Source organism: Balearica regulorum, chromosome 9 (assembly GCF_011004875.1).
Source record: "Balearica regulorum gibbericeps isolate bBalReg1 chromosome 9, bBalReg1.pri, whole genome shotgun sequence".
NCBI classification, from domain to species: Eukaryota; Metazoa; Chordata; class Aves; order Gruiformes; family Gruidae; genus Balearica; species Balearica regulorum.
In genome coordinates this window covers 11,756,296-11,776,328 of record NC_046192.1, presented here as the reverse complement: position 1 = coordinate 11,776,328, position 20,033 = coordinate 11,756,296, and the positions used below count along the sequence as shown (strand labels likewise).

General features: G+C 37.3%; 1 protein-coding gene and 1 long non-coding RNA gene across 8 annotated transcripts in view; one reads left to right on the top strand and one right to left on the bottom strand.

Annotated features, from left to right (window-relative positions):
* ZBTB38 (zinc finger and BTB domain containing 38) overlaps positions 1-20,027 on the bottom strand; it is a 37,332-nt gene extending 17,305 nt beyond the window's left edge. The window contains exons 1-7 of one of the 5 annotated variants that reach the window (XM_075761106.1): positions 14,898-20,027; positions 13,333-13,912; positions 8,722-8,789; positions 8,487-8,622; positions 7,591-7,656; positions 6,691-6,826; positions 2,055-2,168 (exon numbers count right to left, since the gene is read on the bottom strand). The gene's annotated coding sequence lies outside the window, so the exon portion shown is untranslated. Of the gene's footprint in view, positions 1-2,054; positions 2,169-4,278; positions 4,363-6,690; positions 6,964-7,590; positions 8,443-8,486; positions 8,623-8,721; positions 8,790-13,332; positions 13,913-14,897 lie in introns of those variants that run through there. The other 4 variants (XM_075761107.1, XM_075761105.1, XM_075761108.1 and 1 more) reach the window with 4 other exon arrangements.
* The window catches only part of LOC142602919 (uncharacterized), a 41,837-nt gene that overhangs the window by 5,958 nt on the left and 15,846 nt on the right, over positions 1-20,033 (top strand). For 2 of the 3 annotated variants that reach the window (XR_012836769.1, XR_012836768.1), the window contains exon 3: positions 6,958-7,133. This is a non-coding gene — a long non-coding RNA (uncharacterized LOC142602919). Of the gene's footprint in view, positions 1-6,957; positions 7,134-8,059; positions 8,194-20,033 lie in introns of those variants that run through there. The other variant, XR_012836767.1, reaches the window with a different exon arrangement.

Here is a 20,033-nt window from a genome sequence, read left to right as displayed (position 1 = left end):
ACAAATCTGTCAAAACTGATCTTATATATCTGAACTTATTTTAAATCCAGGAATATAAAACAAAATAGTACTATAAAAACACTTGCGCAGAAAGCGTGAGTACTGCCTAAATGCTACATCCAAGTCTTATTCTGAAAGTCTGTCAACAACTGCCATTTTGATGACTTCTACAGCTTTTTCTCAGTGTCACACCCCCCCCGCCTTTTCCTGTTGTTGACTGTTAGAAGATAACACTTGGTCATATCTCTTTGCCTGGATACTTTGGATAGAATGAGAGTGCTACAAGCAAAACCAGTTTAATTTTTATTTAGTGGCTTTAGTGTGTCACTGTGTAAAACAGTATAATCATGCTTGCTTCTGAATGCAGGTACAAGATTCAAATTCGAAGACCTGAGCATTTCTGAAAAACACCATAAACCTTCATTTCCACCCATATTTTGTTATCTTGAAGCAGCACTATAAGTATTCAGAATCTTGGAGAAAGGTTTCAATTTGTAGACCAAGCCTACCATGCCAATTTTGTCCAGTCCAATTTAAAGTGCAATGAAAAAAAAAATCACAAGAGATATTTCTATAGAAAACATGAGGGTTTTAGGTTAAAACCTCTGAGTATTAAGCATCCACAGATCCCAGAAATCTTTTTATATGGTGATTTTCAAGATGCATGCATTATTGTGAGCACATGGTATGTAAATGCATTGGGCTGCTTAATAAGCATTCACTGACACACATCTGCAGCTTTGCTAATGTACCTTTTATTCGTATGTGGTTGCCAAGGAAACAGGTTATGGCCCAGTATTCTACCTAAAATATACTGAGCAAGTGTTCTATGATAATTTACTTAAAATAGGTACAACTTAGATTTTGTAGCCCATTGCTTCTGTAAGCCCAAGTAATTTGAATTTATCTAATTTTAATGTTTCGCTGATTATTTGAAACCACCAATGCCATCTTATGTCTCTGAAAATACATTACCATTTTCTATGTCATACAACATTGTGTATTAAAAATAAACTTAAATACAGAAAACATTTTCAGATACTCTAGGAATTGAAGAGTGGGGTTGGTTTGTTTGTTTTGTTTTAAATTTGGTTCCTTGCCTTATATTCTGCCTGGTAGCCTCAATTACTTATTTCTACTTAGAGATACCACAATGTTAATGACTATGATGCAAACTGTTTCCTGAATAAATTTGTGCAAACGGTGCCACTGATATCAATGAAACTACTCCCTTTCTATAATGCAAATTATACTCTATGATACATAGAACCACATTCAAAATTAATTAATCAGGATTTCACCAATTCTTTAATTTGATACATACATGCCTCAAATCTAAAGTACAGATACCAGACGTATTTATTTTAACCAAGATGATTATTGAAAATTCACAGTAAGAAGAAAGGAAACTGCTAATATTTGAAAAAGCCAGGCAAAATGTGAAACTCTTATTTTGAAATATCCTGATTATTTATCACAATACTATACTTGAATTTACAAAGTGCTCTTTGCTGCTCATGATTCAAGAGGTGTTTTACTATGCCTGATTACGGTCATGTATAAAGGTAGAGATTAGATCAACTATATACAGCTTGACCAAAACAACAATATTAGAAATGGGCATCAGTGCTAAGAGAGTTCCTCTACCTTTGTTGTATGGCACGGATTTGTAATGAACATTAGTGACTGGGATCCTGAGTTAACATTCTGGCAAGCTCAGGGGCTTTGCTTGCCTGCCAATATGTTTGGTTTGTATAGATCATTGGAGGCTCCAACAACTTGTTTCAAAGATCTATTCTGCCTGATTTTGTTTGCCCAACTTCTATAGCAATAAAAATCCAGCAGGAGCTGGAAAAATCCAACAATATTGACATGAGAATAGAGCAATGCGGTACCATAGCAAGAACAACTCTTAAATGATTAAAAAAAGGCAGAACTATGAAAAAAATAATAATCGTGTAATGCAGTAGTTTTAAAGTGTTAAATATTTTAGCACTATTTCTATGTGAGTTTTAAAGAGATTTCAGCCTGCTGTAATCAGCCCATAAACTTACCCACTTAAAATCAGGTTGTTCTTCTGTTAGAGTCTTTTAAAAATGGTATCAATAGGTATTTTCGGCAAAACCATCTCAGTAATTTTGTGAAGTCTGTGGCTACTGTGTATCAGCCTGCAAAGGGGAAAAATGCAAATTTAATGACTAAATTATTAGACAAGTACTAATTTCCAGATACATTGTACATCAGAATTTTTCCTGGAGTGCTGTAGGACTCCAAATCTACATCTGGGAGGCTTACAACACACCAGCAATAAAACAGTACCGTTAACCAAAGTATTGTGAATACTCCTTCTGCCTGCATTGTTTTACTATGGTTTAACCTGTGTAGTGCAAACTGGACATAATGTTTCATAATATGTTCTAGATAGAAATGTAAGGATGTTTTCATGTTTAAAATAGTTTTTCATTGGGTCACTGAAAAAATTAGACTAAAAACAATCCTTGGCTCTGCTTCCCTTCCCCCATCTCAACTATATCCAAATTATTCCTCACACATTTAATGAATAAGACATCAAATAATGGAGGCTTCACAGCTTCCTCAGTTAGTCTGGTCCTGAGTTTCACAAGGTGAAGTCAGTGGGAAACAAGTGTATTTTAAGATTAGCTTCACAGTTTGCCAGTTTAGAAAACAAATCATGGTACAGGGAGAAACAATCATCATTGCTAGTCAACTCCCTTGTCTTCACTTAAACTGCTGAAACTAATTACAAGTTATCCTTTATCTTAAAAGCCTCTATGTTTGGGGGGTTTTTGGTTTTTTTGGGGGTTGGTTTTTTTTTTTGCAGTCTTTCAAAAGGCCTTTTCTTTCTCCTCTTTCCATTCTGCCACTTCTCTTTTGGTCTCTTGTCACAGATATCATCACAGTATAATGACATTTCTAGGCAACTCTTTTCTCTGGAATACACTTCCTGTATGTCTCTGCTTAAATGATTATTCATCCTTGTCAAACATCCTGATTTCATGTTACTATGTATCAAACATCCTAATAAGGTTATCATGTAACAGTGTAAAAATTATTCAGAACAGGGCTTTGTTTCAAAGATACTAAACAAAATGAAATTGTTCCATAGAGCAACTGCAAAATCTTACAGATAGGGCCTTATAACTCAGCTGGTAGGCATTTATATAGCAGCAATTAAGAATACATAGATCCATCTTCCATTTGCAAATATACCATATACTTTTATAAACAACACTATACAGGAAATACAGGATCCATTACTTGGACTTTAAAAGGTAAGAAGGTGAGCTCATTTCTTTTGTTGGTTTAGCTGAGTACATTTTTAGTATATCTTGATTTGAATAAGTATTCCATAGCTCACATCTGTCTGTAACAAAGGCCAGAATGAAAGAAAATTGCATTAAGCTATTATTATTACTTCAATTACCAATGAGTCATATTCACAAATGACTATGAAATATTACAGTGAATGGGAAGCTTAAACATCACATTTGGAGGAATCCAGCAGTAAAAGATCATATCAAAGCTTAAGAATTCCCAAATTTGATAATATTAGAATTCAAATGTAATATTACATGTAATAAAGCCCTTTTAAAACATCATAAAGCAATTCACATGATAAAGTACAAGGGATGCTAGATGCCCCAAAAGGGTTAATTGGTACCTGTTCATTACTACCAGAATCTGTCTAATAGTCTGACAGATATTATCTGACCAGGGAGAGTTTCACACTGAGACACCTGCAGTTTGAAATCAAAATGAAGTTTAGAGGCAGGATAACCTTAATCAGAAAGGTCATTGAAAAGCAAATAGGATAGTGTCTGAGTGAATGATTTTGATTCCATTTTTACTCATGCTTTGTATAGATTTTCTGTTAGGCAGAAATGGAATTTGCATGAATAGAACGCATTTCAATTATAAAAGGAGGCCTCAGTATCAACAATTAGTCTTCTATGATAAAACTGGAAAAAAACCCAAAACCACCCCAACCCCCCCCAACAATAACATTTGCAGGCTGTGCTGGAGGTGTGAAAAACTGCACCTGCTCCTACGTGCCCCGCTTAGCCCCCTCAGCCAAAGAGAATAAAACGGATGAAGTTTACACAAGATTTCTTATGGCTATAACATTCTGACACTCTGCATTAGCTAGATGTAACTACATACAGCAACCCACGTATAATAGTCAAACTGGAAACAGCTCGCTAATTACTAGACTCCTCCTTAATAAATACATCAGTTTCTTTAGCTGGAAGAAATTACCGTTCACAGGGTGCCAATGAGTTTTTCCAGACTCATGAAAGCACTTGAGTTCGGTCATATTAATTACAAGAGGACTTGCACCCCCTAACAAAAGAGCAAATTTGCAAATGGATTTAAAACAACCATAGCGAAGCATGCTCATGTAACGGAGCTACACTTTTTAAAAATGCCTTGAGTGGGTATGTTTGAACACAAATACATAATAAAGACAGTTTATTGCTAAGTGCCCCATCTTTTCTAAAGATAAATATCAGCGGCAATAAATAGATTGCTTCTACTTAGCATTTGCTCAGCAACTTCCTTTAAAAATAACCACACAAGAAATAAATGCAATTTTGATAACCACATGTAATGGCGCACTCCATATTAACATTTCAGACAGGAAAATAATCAGCAGAAGCAAGCTACTGGAGATAAAACAATTTACAAAAAAATGCAAACTTTGATATGTCACTTGAGAGATGCTGTTTATTAGGTTTTCAGTTCTGCTTCTTTAGGTGGAACAGGGGAATATTGCGCTGTGTCAAACTAATCTCGTAATTATGAATCAAATGGTTTTATTATCATTATTAAGCATTGGTCTATCAAGACAGATGACAAGTCATATTCCTGAACAGTTATACTCTGTTTATTTGGAATGCACTGAAGTGATATATTTAGAAATAAATGAGAATTAGTTTGATATTACTGACATTGTCAAGGCTATTACTGATAATTGGCTGTGCTTCTAAATACCTCCTCTGCATTCATTTTCAGTATTGGGTCCTCATCCACACAAAATATACTTAGTCATTTTAAAGTCAAGGACATGAAAGGAAAATGGCTACCCTGCTGCAAAAGTCTCATTGCAGTCATGAGAATTTCTCAAGTGATGTACAAAGGAGATTCACAAGGAGATACACTACGTTATAAGCTCAGGGGAGACATTTAGTAACATCTGATTCTTTATAAGCAATTACCTGTGGCACACATAAGATTTAACTTTACTGATACTGCTAAAAACACTAGCTAAAAATAGAACTAAGGAATTATAATACTTAAATTTTGCAAAATCTATAAGGTCTGCAAATTACCGCAGACCACAAGTGAGCTTGTTCTATAAAGGCTTGTTTAAGCTCCGACAGAAGTTGTTCTTCTCCATTATGCTTAAACACAGTTCTTTACCTGAACTTCAGAATGGGTCCACTATTTAAAGAAAGGTTTATTAGCATTACTATGGCTGAATTCAACAAAGGTGAAAGAAGGTTTAAACATACTTCTGATTCTTTACGTTTCTTAGCTGCTAAATGTTTTAGTGATACTTTTATACTTGTGATAATGAAACTATCACTCCGTATATACACACAGCATAAACCTTGACCTACATGCAAGACAAGGCTAAATTAAAAAAAAAAAAACAACAACAAAAAACCCGAGGTACATTTCTGGAAACAAACAGTCAATGCAAAACAGGAATAAAACAGTTTTTTGTTGTGTACAGCTTTATAAACATAGCATCGTTTAAGAAATGATAGCCGCATGGAAACATAAAATGAGATCAGATTCTCATTTAGAACCGAAAGGAAACAACTGTAAAATTTCCATTTGCATTGTGATATTGCTATTAAAGAGAATAACATCTTTCTACATCTCTACTATTGCACCTTTTAAAAGGATTTGGTTGCCAAGGAAACTGGTTCTGGCCCAGTATTAATCTGAAACAAATATATTACAAAAGTTGGTGTAAGTAATACAATGCTCATAATTCTTTTTATCCTTAATGCTCAAATTCAGGTTTTTGTACCTAAGGCTGTTAAGTTTTTATTTCATAACCTTTTTTGTGTGAAGTAAAACACACTTCAGTGAACTGATACTCAGTTTAAGCTGACAGGGCCATCTATATCAATCTCTCTCTTTAAAGTCCTTCTACCTTAAAATAAAAAGAAATACTGCAGGTTTATGTTTGTAGCTAATACTGAAAATATAAGCAGTAAAGCATATTAATCTTTATTTAAGATTTCGCACAAAACACAAAACCGCTTACGACAGAATTTAAATATTTTTTATTTTTCTTATCTACCTCAGTTTTTATTTTTGCATTTTAACTGCAAGCTTAGTAATGCTTATAGTCAGCTTTAAAATGTAATTGAATCAATAGGGTTTTCAAAAATTCTTTTGTTGCATAAGCGTTGCCACGCCCTTAGTACATATGATTATTTTAACAGACATGATTGCTCTAGTTTCACAACAGATTTTTTTAAAAACAGATAAGAACAATTGTCATGCCAATATGTGAAGCCAACAATTTAATATTAGGTTGTTTTAATTAACAGTTTAATATCTTTTTTTAACTGAAAGCTACATTCCAAAGCCCATTTCATGTTCTTGCAACACTGACCAAGAAATCAGTAAAACATGCAAATCTCAACCTACCTGCGTGTACCACTTAGTGCAGTGTTAGCATGGCAATGCACCCAGCCATTTTTATGTAAAGCGATGGAGAGAAGTTCTGTTCTTGGTCGTCTTGATAATTTTTTAGAAGCAGTTGCAAAAATCAGATGGGAAGCAGCTTGAATAGACCGTGATCAGGAGAAACGAGTTTATCAATAGGGAAAGCAGGAGTGGGGAAAAAAAAATGTCCTCATCCAAGGTTTTCCGAAACTGCAACACCAGGTTGGGGGTTTTTTTTCTCCTCCTCAGAGGGCTCAAAGCTTGAAGCTGACCACTGCAAAGGCCACTTGTCACATTTACTGAAAATCAGCCTATTGATATCACAGCTGAAAATATAAACTCGACAACCAAAGCCCATTGCACAACGTGGACTGCGTAAGAGTTAAAAATAGATTCGACGTGCCTCCTACCTGCATAATAAATATGTAAGTTTCAAGTGCTTTAATTCGATATTCACATTAATTAACAATACAATATACATTATTTAAACTACAGTAAACGCAAGAAGAAAAAGGGTGACACCATCTGGAAGCACAGTTTGCTTTTTTTTTTTTTTCCTCCTTTCCAAGGGCTAATAATGTAGTTTGAATGTGATGACAAGCTAACAACTCACCACATTGCAAATGAAAAAAGAATTCTTAAGGTGATACTCAAACATCTAAGCCTGTAATGAAGCACAAACCAGTCTTCACTACTGCATGACATGGCACACAGACCATTTACATACTCACATTTGAGATACTAGGCACAGTATAATGAATTCAATACACAGCATGCACACAGCACAAGCAACGTTAATCCTGCCTGCCATTTTAGGCTTGCAGGAGTAAGATACATACTGCAGCACAGCTCTGGTAAGGGAGGAGGCAAGGGACAGCTCACCTTAAATGCAGTATCTGATTAATGTTGTAAGTGACATTGCGTATCAGCTACAGAGTCTTGGTTCAACTGGGTGGGAGGGAACAAAGAAAATTGTCATCAACTGGTGATGCAAGATGAGCTCCAGTCACTAACACTGCTAGCAAACTCCAAATTCTACAATGATACAGTAGTAAGCATTTCAAACTCCTATCAAAATCTGCCTGTGCAATGGCTGAGTCCGCCTGCCGAGGAAAACAAAACAATCTTCTTGCTTATTGAAGAAATGCTGGATTGACTACAGTAACATCCTCTCGATGCAGAAAGATTTCACGTTGCACGTATTAAATCCTGGATGCATTTGCTCTGCTTTCCTAATTTTGAAGTCTCAGAATTAAAAAATAAAATAAAAAGACAACAGCAAAAATAGCATAACTAATGCTCAAACAAATGAAACATTTTTTCTTTCCTTTCTGTTTTCTCTCTTTTACAGTCCATCAAAATCCTGAGCAGTATTGACAAACCACACGAGCACAGGGTCTGACTGCATGATCAGCTGTCTGTGTCTACGCTACACCCTGTTAACCACAAGCAGTGTTAGAGCTAAATATATCTGCAATGCAGAAATGGTAGATGCTATGTGGTATACAATTCTGATTAATTATAAAATATTTTTCTACCCTCAGATATAATAAATAAAAGAAAATTTGGTGCTGATCTCTGTCAGGCACGGTATCTGTCAGACTTAACAGAACATAAAAGCTATCATCCTAAGTATACTGACCTAGATAGCACTAAGAAGACTTAAGCAGCGTACAAGCATACTCACTGTCAAAGCAAGGAAAACGAAACAATGATTGTCTAATCAAACTGAAAGCAACAACTCACTACCACAGTATGAATTCCGAAATGCTACGTACTGTATATGCACATCTCATGTTATTGGAAGATGCAAAGCTCTTTTTTTTTTTTTCTCTCGGAGGCTTTTCTTAGCTACGGTTGCACAATGACATTCTGACATCATGGAGGTCAATGCAGATTCTAAAGTGCTGTCGTCTTTAAGAAAAAAATAATTTTGAAATATTAAACCACAGCTGCAAAAATAATAATAATAATAAAAATTTTCACATCACCTACGTAGTATCTTTCTGTTACCTTCCGAGATTAATAGCGTGCACATTGTTCAGCTGCATACGTTAAATTGGTATCACCCTCTGCAGAGACTGCAAGAGTAATTGTGGGAATTAGATTTTTATAAATAAGCGTTAAAAAAGGCTTATTTTCCGGAAAATTTCAAAATACAATAAATTATTTTGCATATATAATGAAAAATAGACAGAGAAAACAGCATTAAAAACTGCTAATCTCATTTTTTTTTGTAAATGCCTAATAAGCAAAACTGTTTTTATTTTCATTGTCACTGTGTCTCCAAAGGGAGAATGAGAACCATGCCGCAGTTTACTATCACCTGAGTTACCTTCCCAGAAGGCTAAACCATCAGTTGAGGTAAAGCAAACTGTAGGATCTACCTGTTTAGAGAGCAGAATCCCACACACACTATTTCAGTGACTTCTCACAGCTTCCTATCTCTCTGCCTGCAACTACCACAAGCTGATACCCAACACATGAACAGAATTGTGAAGATTAATATGTTAGCTCTGAAAATATTTCACTGAAAGATTTCTTTAGGTAAATACTGTTTACCATATGCATAAGTGCATATAAATGGTTTCTGGCCAACTGCTGAAATAAATAGATCCTTGTGAGGCCAGATTTGTACAGAGAAGTGCTATCTTTCATTCGACCTGCCAATACAGCTGAGAAAGCAAGCAGCCAAATTTTCAGCCACATATTCTTTCTCTAGGAACCTGTATACCCTATGATTTTTTTTTCTTTTCTAAAAGAGCACCTTTTTTTAAAAGTGAAAACTAATACCAAGTATTGTGTTAAATCAGAAAATGCTGAACAGCAACAATTAGACTTCTGTATGTATGTATTCACTTCTTGTAAAAAATAGACAATCTGATTTTGCTTTTTCCCCTCTTCTTTCTTTTTTTAATTATTAAATATCTATTTAATTTGGAGGTTTTTCTTTGGGAAGTTATTTAGCATTTTGTTCTCTTTCATTTTAAAGGCTGGGAATGAGATGATCCTAACAGTCGGTGCTTTAAAATATTCAGAATCCCCTTCCATAAATAGCACATCTGTCACACAGAAAGGAAACCCAGCCAGCAGAAAGGCAGACCAGACCAGCAAAAACAACTGCTATTCCAACACATGATTACAAAATAAGTTAGGATTTTAGCAACCCTTTATTTGGATATTTTGTTTGTTCTGAGCTTTTTAAACTAAGAGCTGTTTGATTATATACATGCCACCATATATCAACTTTAAATTAAGAATGTTAAATACAGATTAATTTTTAGGGTTTTTTTTAACGTTCATCTCTAAGTCCAATGTATATTATCAAGCTAGTCATGCCCTGTTTAAAACCATGGCAAAGCTTCTATAGATTTCAAGAAGAGAAGATTTGGGCCTTATATAACAGTCTGTTGGGTTTATGAGAAAGTACGATATTACAGTTTCGGAACCAAGTGATAGGTTTGTTTAAAGATACTGATTTTCAGCAAAAGACAGATTTCAGCGGAGTCTCACAACAAATATATCTGTTCCTGCATTCTTGAGGTTAGCATTCTCATTCTCCCAGAGAAGTACTGTTCTGGGAGAGACACAGCAAGGTGTTTAGGATTGTGTGATTTCAGAAAAATTAAAAGCCTGCTGGCAGTGAATGCAGCAGAAGAATAAACATGTCATAGTGAACAGAGGAGTGAGCTTGTCCAAATCTTTATGCCTATCTCTTGCTTTAACAGGCCATTTTCAGTGCTTAGTAATAATTTTCCAGGCTTAGATTTGCAATGACTTTGCTTCAGACTCAACATAATTTCAGTTCAGAAATCAGATTCTAGGTCTTTCTACAGCTGCATGATACACGGCAAAGTAAATAAATTTTTAAAATTGCACTTGTAGGTTGCACAAAGTAGGCCTAGATTTTCAAGGGAGAGATATAGTCACCCTGTATGGTATTTCTCAGTCAGAAACTTGGATTTAAGCTCTAACCTGGTTTGTGCCAAGGCACTGGCTCTCCTGATTCTTGACTACAAAATTCCCTGCCTCTGCTGGGTCAGTGCTATCTCCGCCCATGATATGAGCTTGTGTCAGTTCTTTTTTCAATCAGCTTAAAGTGAGGCTATTTCAAGTATCCTTGCTGGATCTCACAGACTGTGCTGTAACCTTTCCCACTTTCAAGCTTCCTACTTGTAAACATGCTTCCTTTTCCTCTATTTATTACCACTCGAGGGCAACAACATCTAATCTCTCCTCACATACTATAGATTATCAAAATTGGTGAGGAATGAGGACTTCCAGTGTTGTTACCGCTCAAACGGCAATAAAAACTTTCCAAACAGAAATACAGTTTAGAAAGCCAACTTTGGTTTATTCAGCGCTGGGTGCACGGGGGGGATCTTTCCTCCTAACATGCACACCTAGCCTACGCACATACACATATTTATATTCTCAAAACACACAAAGTTACAATTACATCACAGAGTTACTTCATTATGATTGGTGTAAAACTTTCTCACTTTGCTTTTAAAGCTATAGTCTTAAAGAAATTCAGAGAGCATGCCCCGTGAGGGGTGGTCGTACCGTGGAGGCGGGTAGCTTTTAGAATGGAGGTGTGTTTTGGTATTATAATGAGATTATAATGAGCAAAGTTCACTCAAAGGACATGATTTTAACAGAAAACGAAATAGTACTTGGCTCATGTACCAACCATGCAGTTTATCAGCTCCGTGGTACCACCAAGCTCTCGCGTTCTCATTCCTAAAATGTTTTTCTCATTTCTTATTGGTTACCTGTTTGGTTGGGGCTGTACAGGGGCCATAGCAGCAAGACTGGTTACTAACAACAAATATAATGCAACCATTCGACCATTACCTTACTATTGTTAATAATCTCATCTCCTTGATCCCATCACCCAGGTTACAAAGACTATACACAACCTATCCTGTCACCATGGTTAAAAAAAAACGTTAAACACATCGGTTACAATTCCCCCCTTTGGAAGTTTTGAAATAATATTTTCAATACTTCCATTACATAACTATTCTTTAAATTTCATTGTAAATCTTGTTAGCTGGCATTTCATGTGTTTGTAGTTTTGGCTGTCGTTGGTTCCTCATTGTTGATTTCAAAATCATTACTGAAGCTTTTGACATCTTTTGGGTTATAAGTTTTACCACACCATTATGCTTTTTTCTTAAATCGTAGTTTCAACTTATCTCCTCCCAGAGCTTGCACAGTCCATTGATCTTGCGATGGAGCTTTCTTTACACGAGTGTGATGGATCCACAAATCAATTCCCTCGAGTTTGATAGTTGTGTAGGTTGTAAGTAAAATCTGGAAAGGTCCTTTCCACCTCTCCTTCAGTGGCTCATCTGACCACGTCTTCAAATAGACCCAATCTCGTGGTTGGAATGCGTGGACAGTGGTGTCAAGGGACAGAGGTGCTCTATCAGCTACAAATCTGTGGAGAGAAGACAACACTTTCCCTAGAGATATTACATATTCTTTTAAATAATGTTTTCCTATTTGTTCAAGATCTGCTCCAGCTCTGGTAGTTTGATATGGTTTCCCACACAATATCTCAAATGGGCTTATTTTTTCAGCACTTTTTGTTTGAATTCTAATTCTTAAGAGAGCGAGAGACAATGCATCTGGCCACTTGATCTGGGCTTCCTGACAGATTTTACTCATTTGCCTCTTCAAATTTTTTTTCATTCTTTCTACCTTTACACTGGACTGTGGCCTCCAGGGAGTATGTAAATCCCATTTTATTCCTCATACTTTAGCTAAAATTTTAACTGATTCGTCAACAAAATGAGGTCCCCTATCTGACGATAATCCTAGTGGCACCCCAAATCTTGATATTATTTCCTTTAATAGCACTTTTGCTACTTCTTTTGCTTGATTGGTATGACATGGATAGGCTTCAGGCCATCCTGAAAATGTATCTACCAACACTGAAAGATACCGATACCCATTTTGCCTTGGGAATTCCGAGAAGTCAATCTGCCAATAGTCTCCTGGTGAATTTCTTCTTCTGGTTATTCCCTGTAAAAGTCTTTGACAAGTTCGAGGATTATTCTTTAAACACAGTTCACATCTTTGTGCTATACTTTTCACAATTCCCGTCTTTCAAACACTAATTATTTGTGGTTTTAGTGCTTTGGTCAGGGACTCTCTTCCTCAGTGAGTCTCTGCATGTTTTCTCTCAGCTAACTCCCTCGTGAGTTCTTGTGTTACAATTACCTGGTTTGTCAGCGTAACCCACCATCCTTCATAATGTTTCTTGGCTTTTGTCACTTCTGCCAACTTATCTTCAGGGGTATATTTTGGTTCTTTTGTTTCTAAATTCTGTTGGTTCCATGGTAAGAGTAGCAGTACCTGTTTCCCCGCTGCTTCTTTTGCTGCTTTGTCGGCTCTTCGATTCCCTGTTTGAACTGGACAATGTCCATGTTGATGAGCTTTACAATGCATGATAGCTACTTCAGCTGGCAAGTGGACCGCTTTTAACAAATGTTCAGTGGTGGGCCCATATTTTACTGGCAGGCCCTGCGATATTGAGAGTCCTCGCTCTTTCCAAATAGCTCCATGAGCATGCACAATTCCAAAAGCAAATTTTGAACCAGTCTATATATTTACCTTCTTTCCTTTGGATAACTCCAATGCTCCTAGTAGAGCAATCAATTCTGCTTTCTGGGCTGACGTATTCAATGTGGGTGCCTTTGCCTCCAGGATATTTCTTGCAGTTACCACTGCATATCCGGACCTTCGAGTGCTGCCTTGCACGAAACTGCTTCTATCCACATACAGCTCCAAGTCAGCTTCTTCAAGGGGATCATCTTTTAAATCAGGTCTACTAGAGTACACCTGTTCAAGAATCTGTAAACAATTATGAGTTAATTCTCCTGATTCTGCATTGCTCTTAGAAACATTGCAGGATTGGTTACAGTTGTTACCTTAAGTTCCACGTCATCTTGTTCTAGCAGCACCACTTGATATTTTAACATTCAGGTAGGAGATAACTAATGACGCCCCTTTTGTTCCAATACTGTGGTCACAGCATGGGGTACATACACAGTTATCTTTTGTCCTAGTGTAAGTTTTCGAGATTCCTGTATCAGCAATATCATCACGGCTACTGCTCTCAAACAGGTGGGCCATCCTTTACTCACATTATCCAATTGCTTAGAAAAATATCCTACTGGCCGTTTCCAGGATCCTAATTTTTGAGTTAGGACTCCTAATGCGATATGTAACCTTTTGTGCACAAACAGTTCAAATGATTTTTCCAAATTAGGAAGCCCTAGTGCAGGTACGCTCAAAGATTCTTTTAATTTCTCAAAGGCTTTCTGACATTCCGGTGTCCAGATTAGTATTTGCTCTTCTCCTTGGAGAGCCTCATATAAAGGTTTTGCTATTAACCCAAAATTCACAATCCAAAGGTGACACCACCCAACCATGCCCAGAAAAGCCCTCAATTCTTTCTTTGAGTTTGATTCAGGAATCTGACAAATTGCTTCCTTTCTTTCCTGCCCTAGACTCCATTGTCCTTAAGAAACAGTAAATCCTAGGTAAATTACTTCTTCCTTTGCAACCTGGGCTTTCTTTCAGGACACTTTGTATCCTGCTAGACCTAAAAAGTTCATTAATTCAATTGTGTTTTGTAATACTTTTTCCTTTGTTTCTGTTGCCAACAAGATGTCATCAACACATTGTACTAAACTTAAGTCTTTATGATCTTTCTTCCATTCCTCCAGCTCTTTTGCTAATTGATTTCCAAAAATAGTTGGGCTATTTTTAAAGCCTTGGGGCAACACAGTGCAGCACAACTGTGTTTTCCTTCCAGTAGTGGGATTTTCCCACTCAAAAGCAAGTATCTTTTTGCTTTCTGTAGCTAGCAGCAGGCAGAAGAAAGCATCTTTTAGATTAGATGCCACTTTTAGAACCACTTATCAGTTTCTTTCAAGGTTGTTAATAAAGTATAGGGATTTGCCACCACTGGATGCACATCTTGGACAATTTGATTTATTGCCCTTAAATCTTGTACCAGCCTATACTCTTCCAAGTGGGGTTTCTTCACGGGCAGTGAAGAGTATTATATTGGAGTATTATATTCTGATGGACATTCCCTTAAAAGTCCATATTTTAAAAATTCTTCTACTACTGGTTCCAGTCCCTTTCTAACTTCTAGTTTCACAGGATACTGTTTTCGTCTTACCAGTTTGGCGTCTGGTTATAGTTGAATTACCACAGGTTCTGCTGCCCTAGATCTTCCAGGTGTTCCTGATGCCCAAACCAAAGGAATCACAGCATCCTCGACTTCTTTGGGTATTTCTGGCGGTGGCATCTCCTTCTGCAACATAAACACTTGCGCATACAAGCTTTTATCTTGTATCATTACTTGAATTTTTCCTTTTTCAAAAGTTATCTGTGCATTTAATTTACTCAATACATCTCATCCCAGCAAAGGCATAGGGCAATCCATTATATAAAAAAATTGATGAGTTAATACCCTTTCTCCAATTTCACACTTTATAGATTGGAAAAATGGCCTATTTTCCTTTTTCCCTGTAGCACCAATCACTGATGTTTTCTCCTTTGACAATTTCCCTTTACAAGTATTTAGTACTGACTAAGTTGCTCCTGTATCTACTAAAAATTCCATATCATTGTTCCCCATCTTTACTATAACCAGGGGCTCATCTACTGGGGAACGTTCTTCAGCCCCTGGTCTCCCTCAGTCTGAGTTCAGGGTGAGTAGCAGCATTGCTTCCCTCTCAGTTAAGGGCACTCTTTTTTCCAATGTCCTTTCATTTTACAAAATGCACATTGATCCTTTTCTAATTGGAACCTCGGGGGTCTGGGATTCCCTCTCCTAGGTCCCCCACACCCTTGTCCTTTAACCTTGCTTGTTTCCAAAGCTATCGTTGCAGCTAATAATTTTGTTTCTCTCATCCTTTCTTTCTTTTTATGCTCCTCCTCCTCTTATTTCATCCCATTTTCCTTCCCTTCTACAAAACAACATTAGCTGCAATATAGTATTGTAATTTAAACTACCGTTTTTCAGCCATTTCTCCTGATCGTCCAAAGTATACAATGGCCACCACTGCTTACAATATTCAACAAGCTTTCTTCTAATTAGAAGACTCCAAACTTATTCCAGTGTTTCAGAATACAACCTAGAGGTGAACATTTCGGGATCCCACCCTCCAGTGATTGTTGTATTCCCATTATTACTATACCTTTTTACCCAAGTTACCAATATAAACCAAAACCAAAATTTGGACTCTGGGCATCCCCATACAAGCATCCAAATTACCAGTAATTCAGGCGGGACTCTCACCCTCCTGGTGGGACTCCAACCCATAACCTAAATCTGAACTCCAGGTATCCCCGTAGTAGCATGCGGATTTCCAAAGTGCACGTTACCAAAACCAAGCAAAGCAAGTACAATAGTCACAATGCAGCTGGCAGTTACAAATCGATTTCAGAAACCAATGTTGTTCTCAAAAAGCTGTCTGGGACTCACCCGAGAAAAGGAATGGTCATGCTTCCCCCCGAAAATCACTCTGGTGTGTGCACTGGGAACCCCAACGATTCCTCCACTCTGCTGAGCCTTCAGAGAGCAGGTCCTATCAGGGTTGCCAAAACTGTTACCGCTCAAACGGCAATAAAAACTTTCCAAACAGAAATACAGTTTAGAAAGCCAACTTTGGTTTATTCAGCGCTGGGTGCACGGGGGGGATCTTTCCTCCTAACATGCACACCTAGCCTACGCACATACACATATTTATATTCTCAAAACACACAAAGTTACAATTACATCACAGAGTTACTTCATTATGATTGGTGTAAAACTTTCTCACTTTGCTTTTAAAGCTATAGTCTTAAAGAAATTCAGAGAGCATGCCCCGTGAGGGGTGGTCGTACCGTGGAGGCGGGTAGCTTTTAGAATGGAGGTGTGTTTTGGTATTATAATGAGATTATAATGAGCAAAGTTCACTCAAAGGACATGATTTTAACAGAAAACGAAATAGTACTTGGCTCATGTACCAACCATGCAGTTTATCAGCTCCGTGGTACCACCAAGCTCTCGCGTTCTCATTCCTAAAATGTTTTTCTCATTTCTTATTGGTTACCTGTTTGGTTGGGGCTGTACAGGGGCCATAGCAGCAAGACTGGTTACTAACAACAAATATAATGCAACCATTCGACCATTACCTTACTATTGTTAATAATCTCATCTCCTTGATCCCATCACCCAGGTTACAAAGACTATACACAACCTATCCTGTCACCATGGTTAAAAAAAAACGTTAAACACATCGGTTACAATGTCACATCGTATTGCAGCCTCCAGCTTGTGGTATACGGTTTCTTACAGGAAAAGTCCTAGTCCTCCAGACTGATCATTCGGAGAGCAGAAGCAAAAGGAGATAGGGTGTGGAAGGAAAGACTCACATAAAGTCCCTGAAACTGTACTGACTTTTGTCTGAAAGTATTGCCACACCTTTTCATCCTAAGAAGGAAATACATGAGGGCAATCTGGTAGACTGGGAACTCTGCCAACCTTGTAGCAGTAAATATCTGGAAAAAGACTAGCAGACTGAGAAAAAAGTGACAAGACACTTTCGGGTTTATTTATTTGGATCAGCTCGCCTTTGTCTTCAACACGGGCCTGAGCTGAACCAAGAGAATAAATTGTCCCTCTAGTTATAGAAGACACCCTGGATGTGGGAGTTATGCTTAATAATATATAAATGAATGGAGAGACATAGGCCTGGGGTCAATCCCACCTCAGTACTTACATTTTTTGCACCTGTTTGTCAAGTATACAAGCAACATACAGAAAAGAAAGGATAGACTCAATCCCAGCCTCAAGAACTTGTAGTCAACTGCCCTGTGATACCATCCAAAGCAATGACAAGGGGACATGAAGCACAGCTGGGAATCCAGGGTGGGTGTTTCCAAAAGTGCATACCAGAACCAGCTACAGCCTTTCAACAAACCTGCTCTTGGAATGACTGTTTCAGCCTCTGAATTTAGCTGCATCAATTATATTTGTCTCTTCATTCCACTAGTGCCATTCCAAAACCCACGCTGTTGATGAACACTCACTTTTAAATTAGAGTTATTTTGGAAAAGAAAAAAACCACACCCTTGATCATGAAATAAATTCTCTGGCCAAACACTCACATTTAGGAAAGCATTCATATACTCAGACATTCAGGTTAGCAATGAATTCAGGTCAAATGCCTTCTGTCCAAAATCCTACTGCCTACTACATGACTTAGAAGCTACTTCTACGACTACTGAAACCTCAACCAATTGTTGGGCTGTAGAAAACAAGAGGCAGAAGGAAAAAAAAAATCTGATGATAGAACCTCAACAGTTTTGCCTTTCTAGAGCTAAAGTAAAGCACTTTTATACCTGATCCAGCTGACATGCCCTGGACGTCCATTTGTGCATGGATCTAGATGAAGTTGCCCCACGGATACAGACTAAATTACTTGAGTGCTGACAGTTTTCCCAGGCTTTCCCACAATTCCTTCTGTGCCTCTGTATGGCTAGACAAATTCTTCCATTATTTGCTGGAACAGAAAACAGTTGTTCTTAGTTATTCCTATACATGATTTACAGACCTTCATTCTTAATTGTCACACTCAGATAAACAGGCCATTAAAACTACTATCTAAGTGGTCTAAGACCCAAGTTCAAACTCCTGCTATTCCTGTTTAAATGGGGGTGTTTTTCAGCACTACTGAATTAAAACCAGAGCAGCATTTGAAAACAATTCCTCTTCTGAAAGGCAAATACTGAAATTCTACAAAAATAGCAAATATCTGAGCATTACGAAATGTATTCTGATGTACTGCACTGTATGAATGTTTTATAAATCTGCATTATGAAAAAGCACAGCCTTGCCTAAACTGAAGAATCACAGACCTGTATTAAGATATATTGAGGTGCTGTGTATGCTTTTTTTGAAACACTTCTAACAGCCACTTATAGTCTAGTACTCGATAAACTATACAATCTTTAAGGATTAGAACACCTAGTATTAATTGTAAACAAATGGCAAAAATAATTTCTTTAAAAACTGTAAATTAATTCATAGAATCTGAAGAAAGTAATGCCTTCATAGATATTTGCACTCACCTTTACAGGTTGTATTTCTGTATTTTCTGTGTAACATGACGCTCAAAATAGCTGGCAGGAACAAGTGGCTTTGTCTTGCTTTTTCTCCTAATACTGCTTTAATTACTGATAAGCACAGTCTGTCCCTCTAATTATACCTACTAAGGCCCTATTTGCTTTCTAACCTGCCACCAGAGACTATGCGAAAGGTTTCAAATTTCTGTCTCCTATCACTCCTGGCTAATTTACCTGATCAGTGAATTTAGGTATTATATTTTTACTCTGTTCTTACCAATTTTATTTTTCTCCATACTAAATGGCACAACTTGCTTGACACCCATACCTACACTTTTCTTGTGCTTCCCTCGTATTGATCAGCACTTCCATGTTCACATCACCTATTTCTTCTCCTCCAGTTTTAAGGGACAGAACTTCTCATTTAGAGAGTAACAAAGATTTTATACGGAAAGAGGCTCCTTTTTCACTTAATCATATAAAATCTTGGTGAGATATAGACATTTTAGCCAATTATTAATACTAGACAGTAGGCAAGACAGGCAATAAGAATTAGGTTGAAAAAAAAAAGTTTCTCAGAGCAGTCAACATAAAATCTATTCTTTGCAAAAGAAAGTTCAGCCATTTTACATCTTAGAAGTATATCAGCAGACAATTTCCTTTTTTAAACTCCTGATTAAACTTCTGAAACATAGGACTTTTAAGCAGGATCAGTTTTGCTGACATGGTCTCTGCCCAATAATTGCTTCCCCCGCCCCAGCCCCCAGTAAAGTTTGAGTAGAGACTATTTGGCTATTTTGAAGAACAGACAAGGTAACACACATTTCTCATTATTAAAAACATTAAGAAATCAATTTTGAGTAATACGAGTACCTGTCCAGGTTTCAGCTGTGATAGAGTTAATTTTCCTCCTAGCAGCTGGCACAGTGCTGTGTTTTGGATTTAGGATGAGAATAACATTGATAACACACTGATGTTTTCAGTTGTTGCCAAGCAGTCAAGGACTTTTCAGCTTCTCATACTGGCCTGCCAACAAGAAGGTGGGGGGTGCACAAGAAGCTGGGAAGGGACACAGCCAGGATAGCTGACCCAAACTGGTCAAAGGGATATTCCATACCATATTACATCATGCTCAGCATATAACTGGGAGGTAGGCTGGGAAGTGGCATGGCTCAGGAACTAGCTGA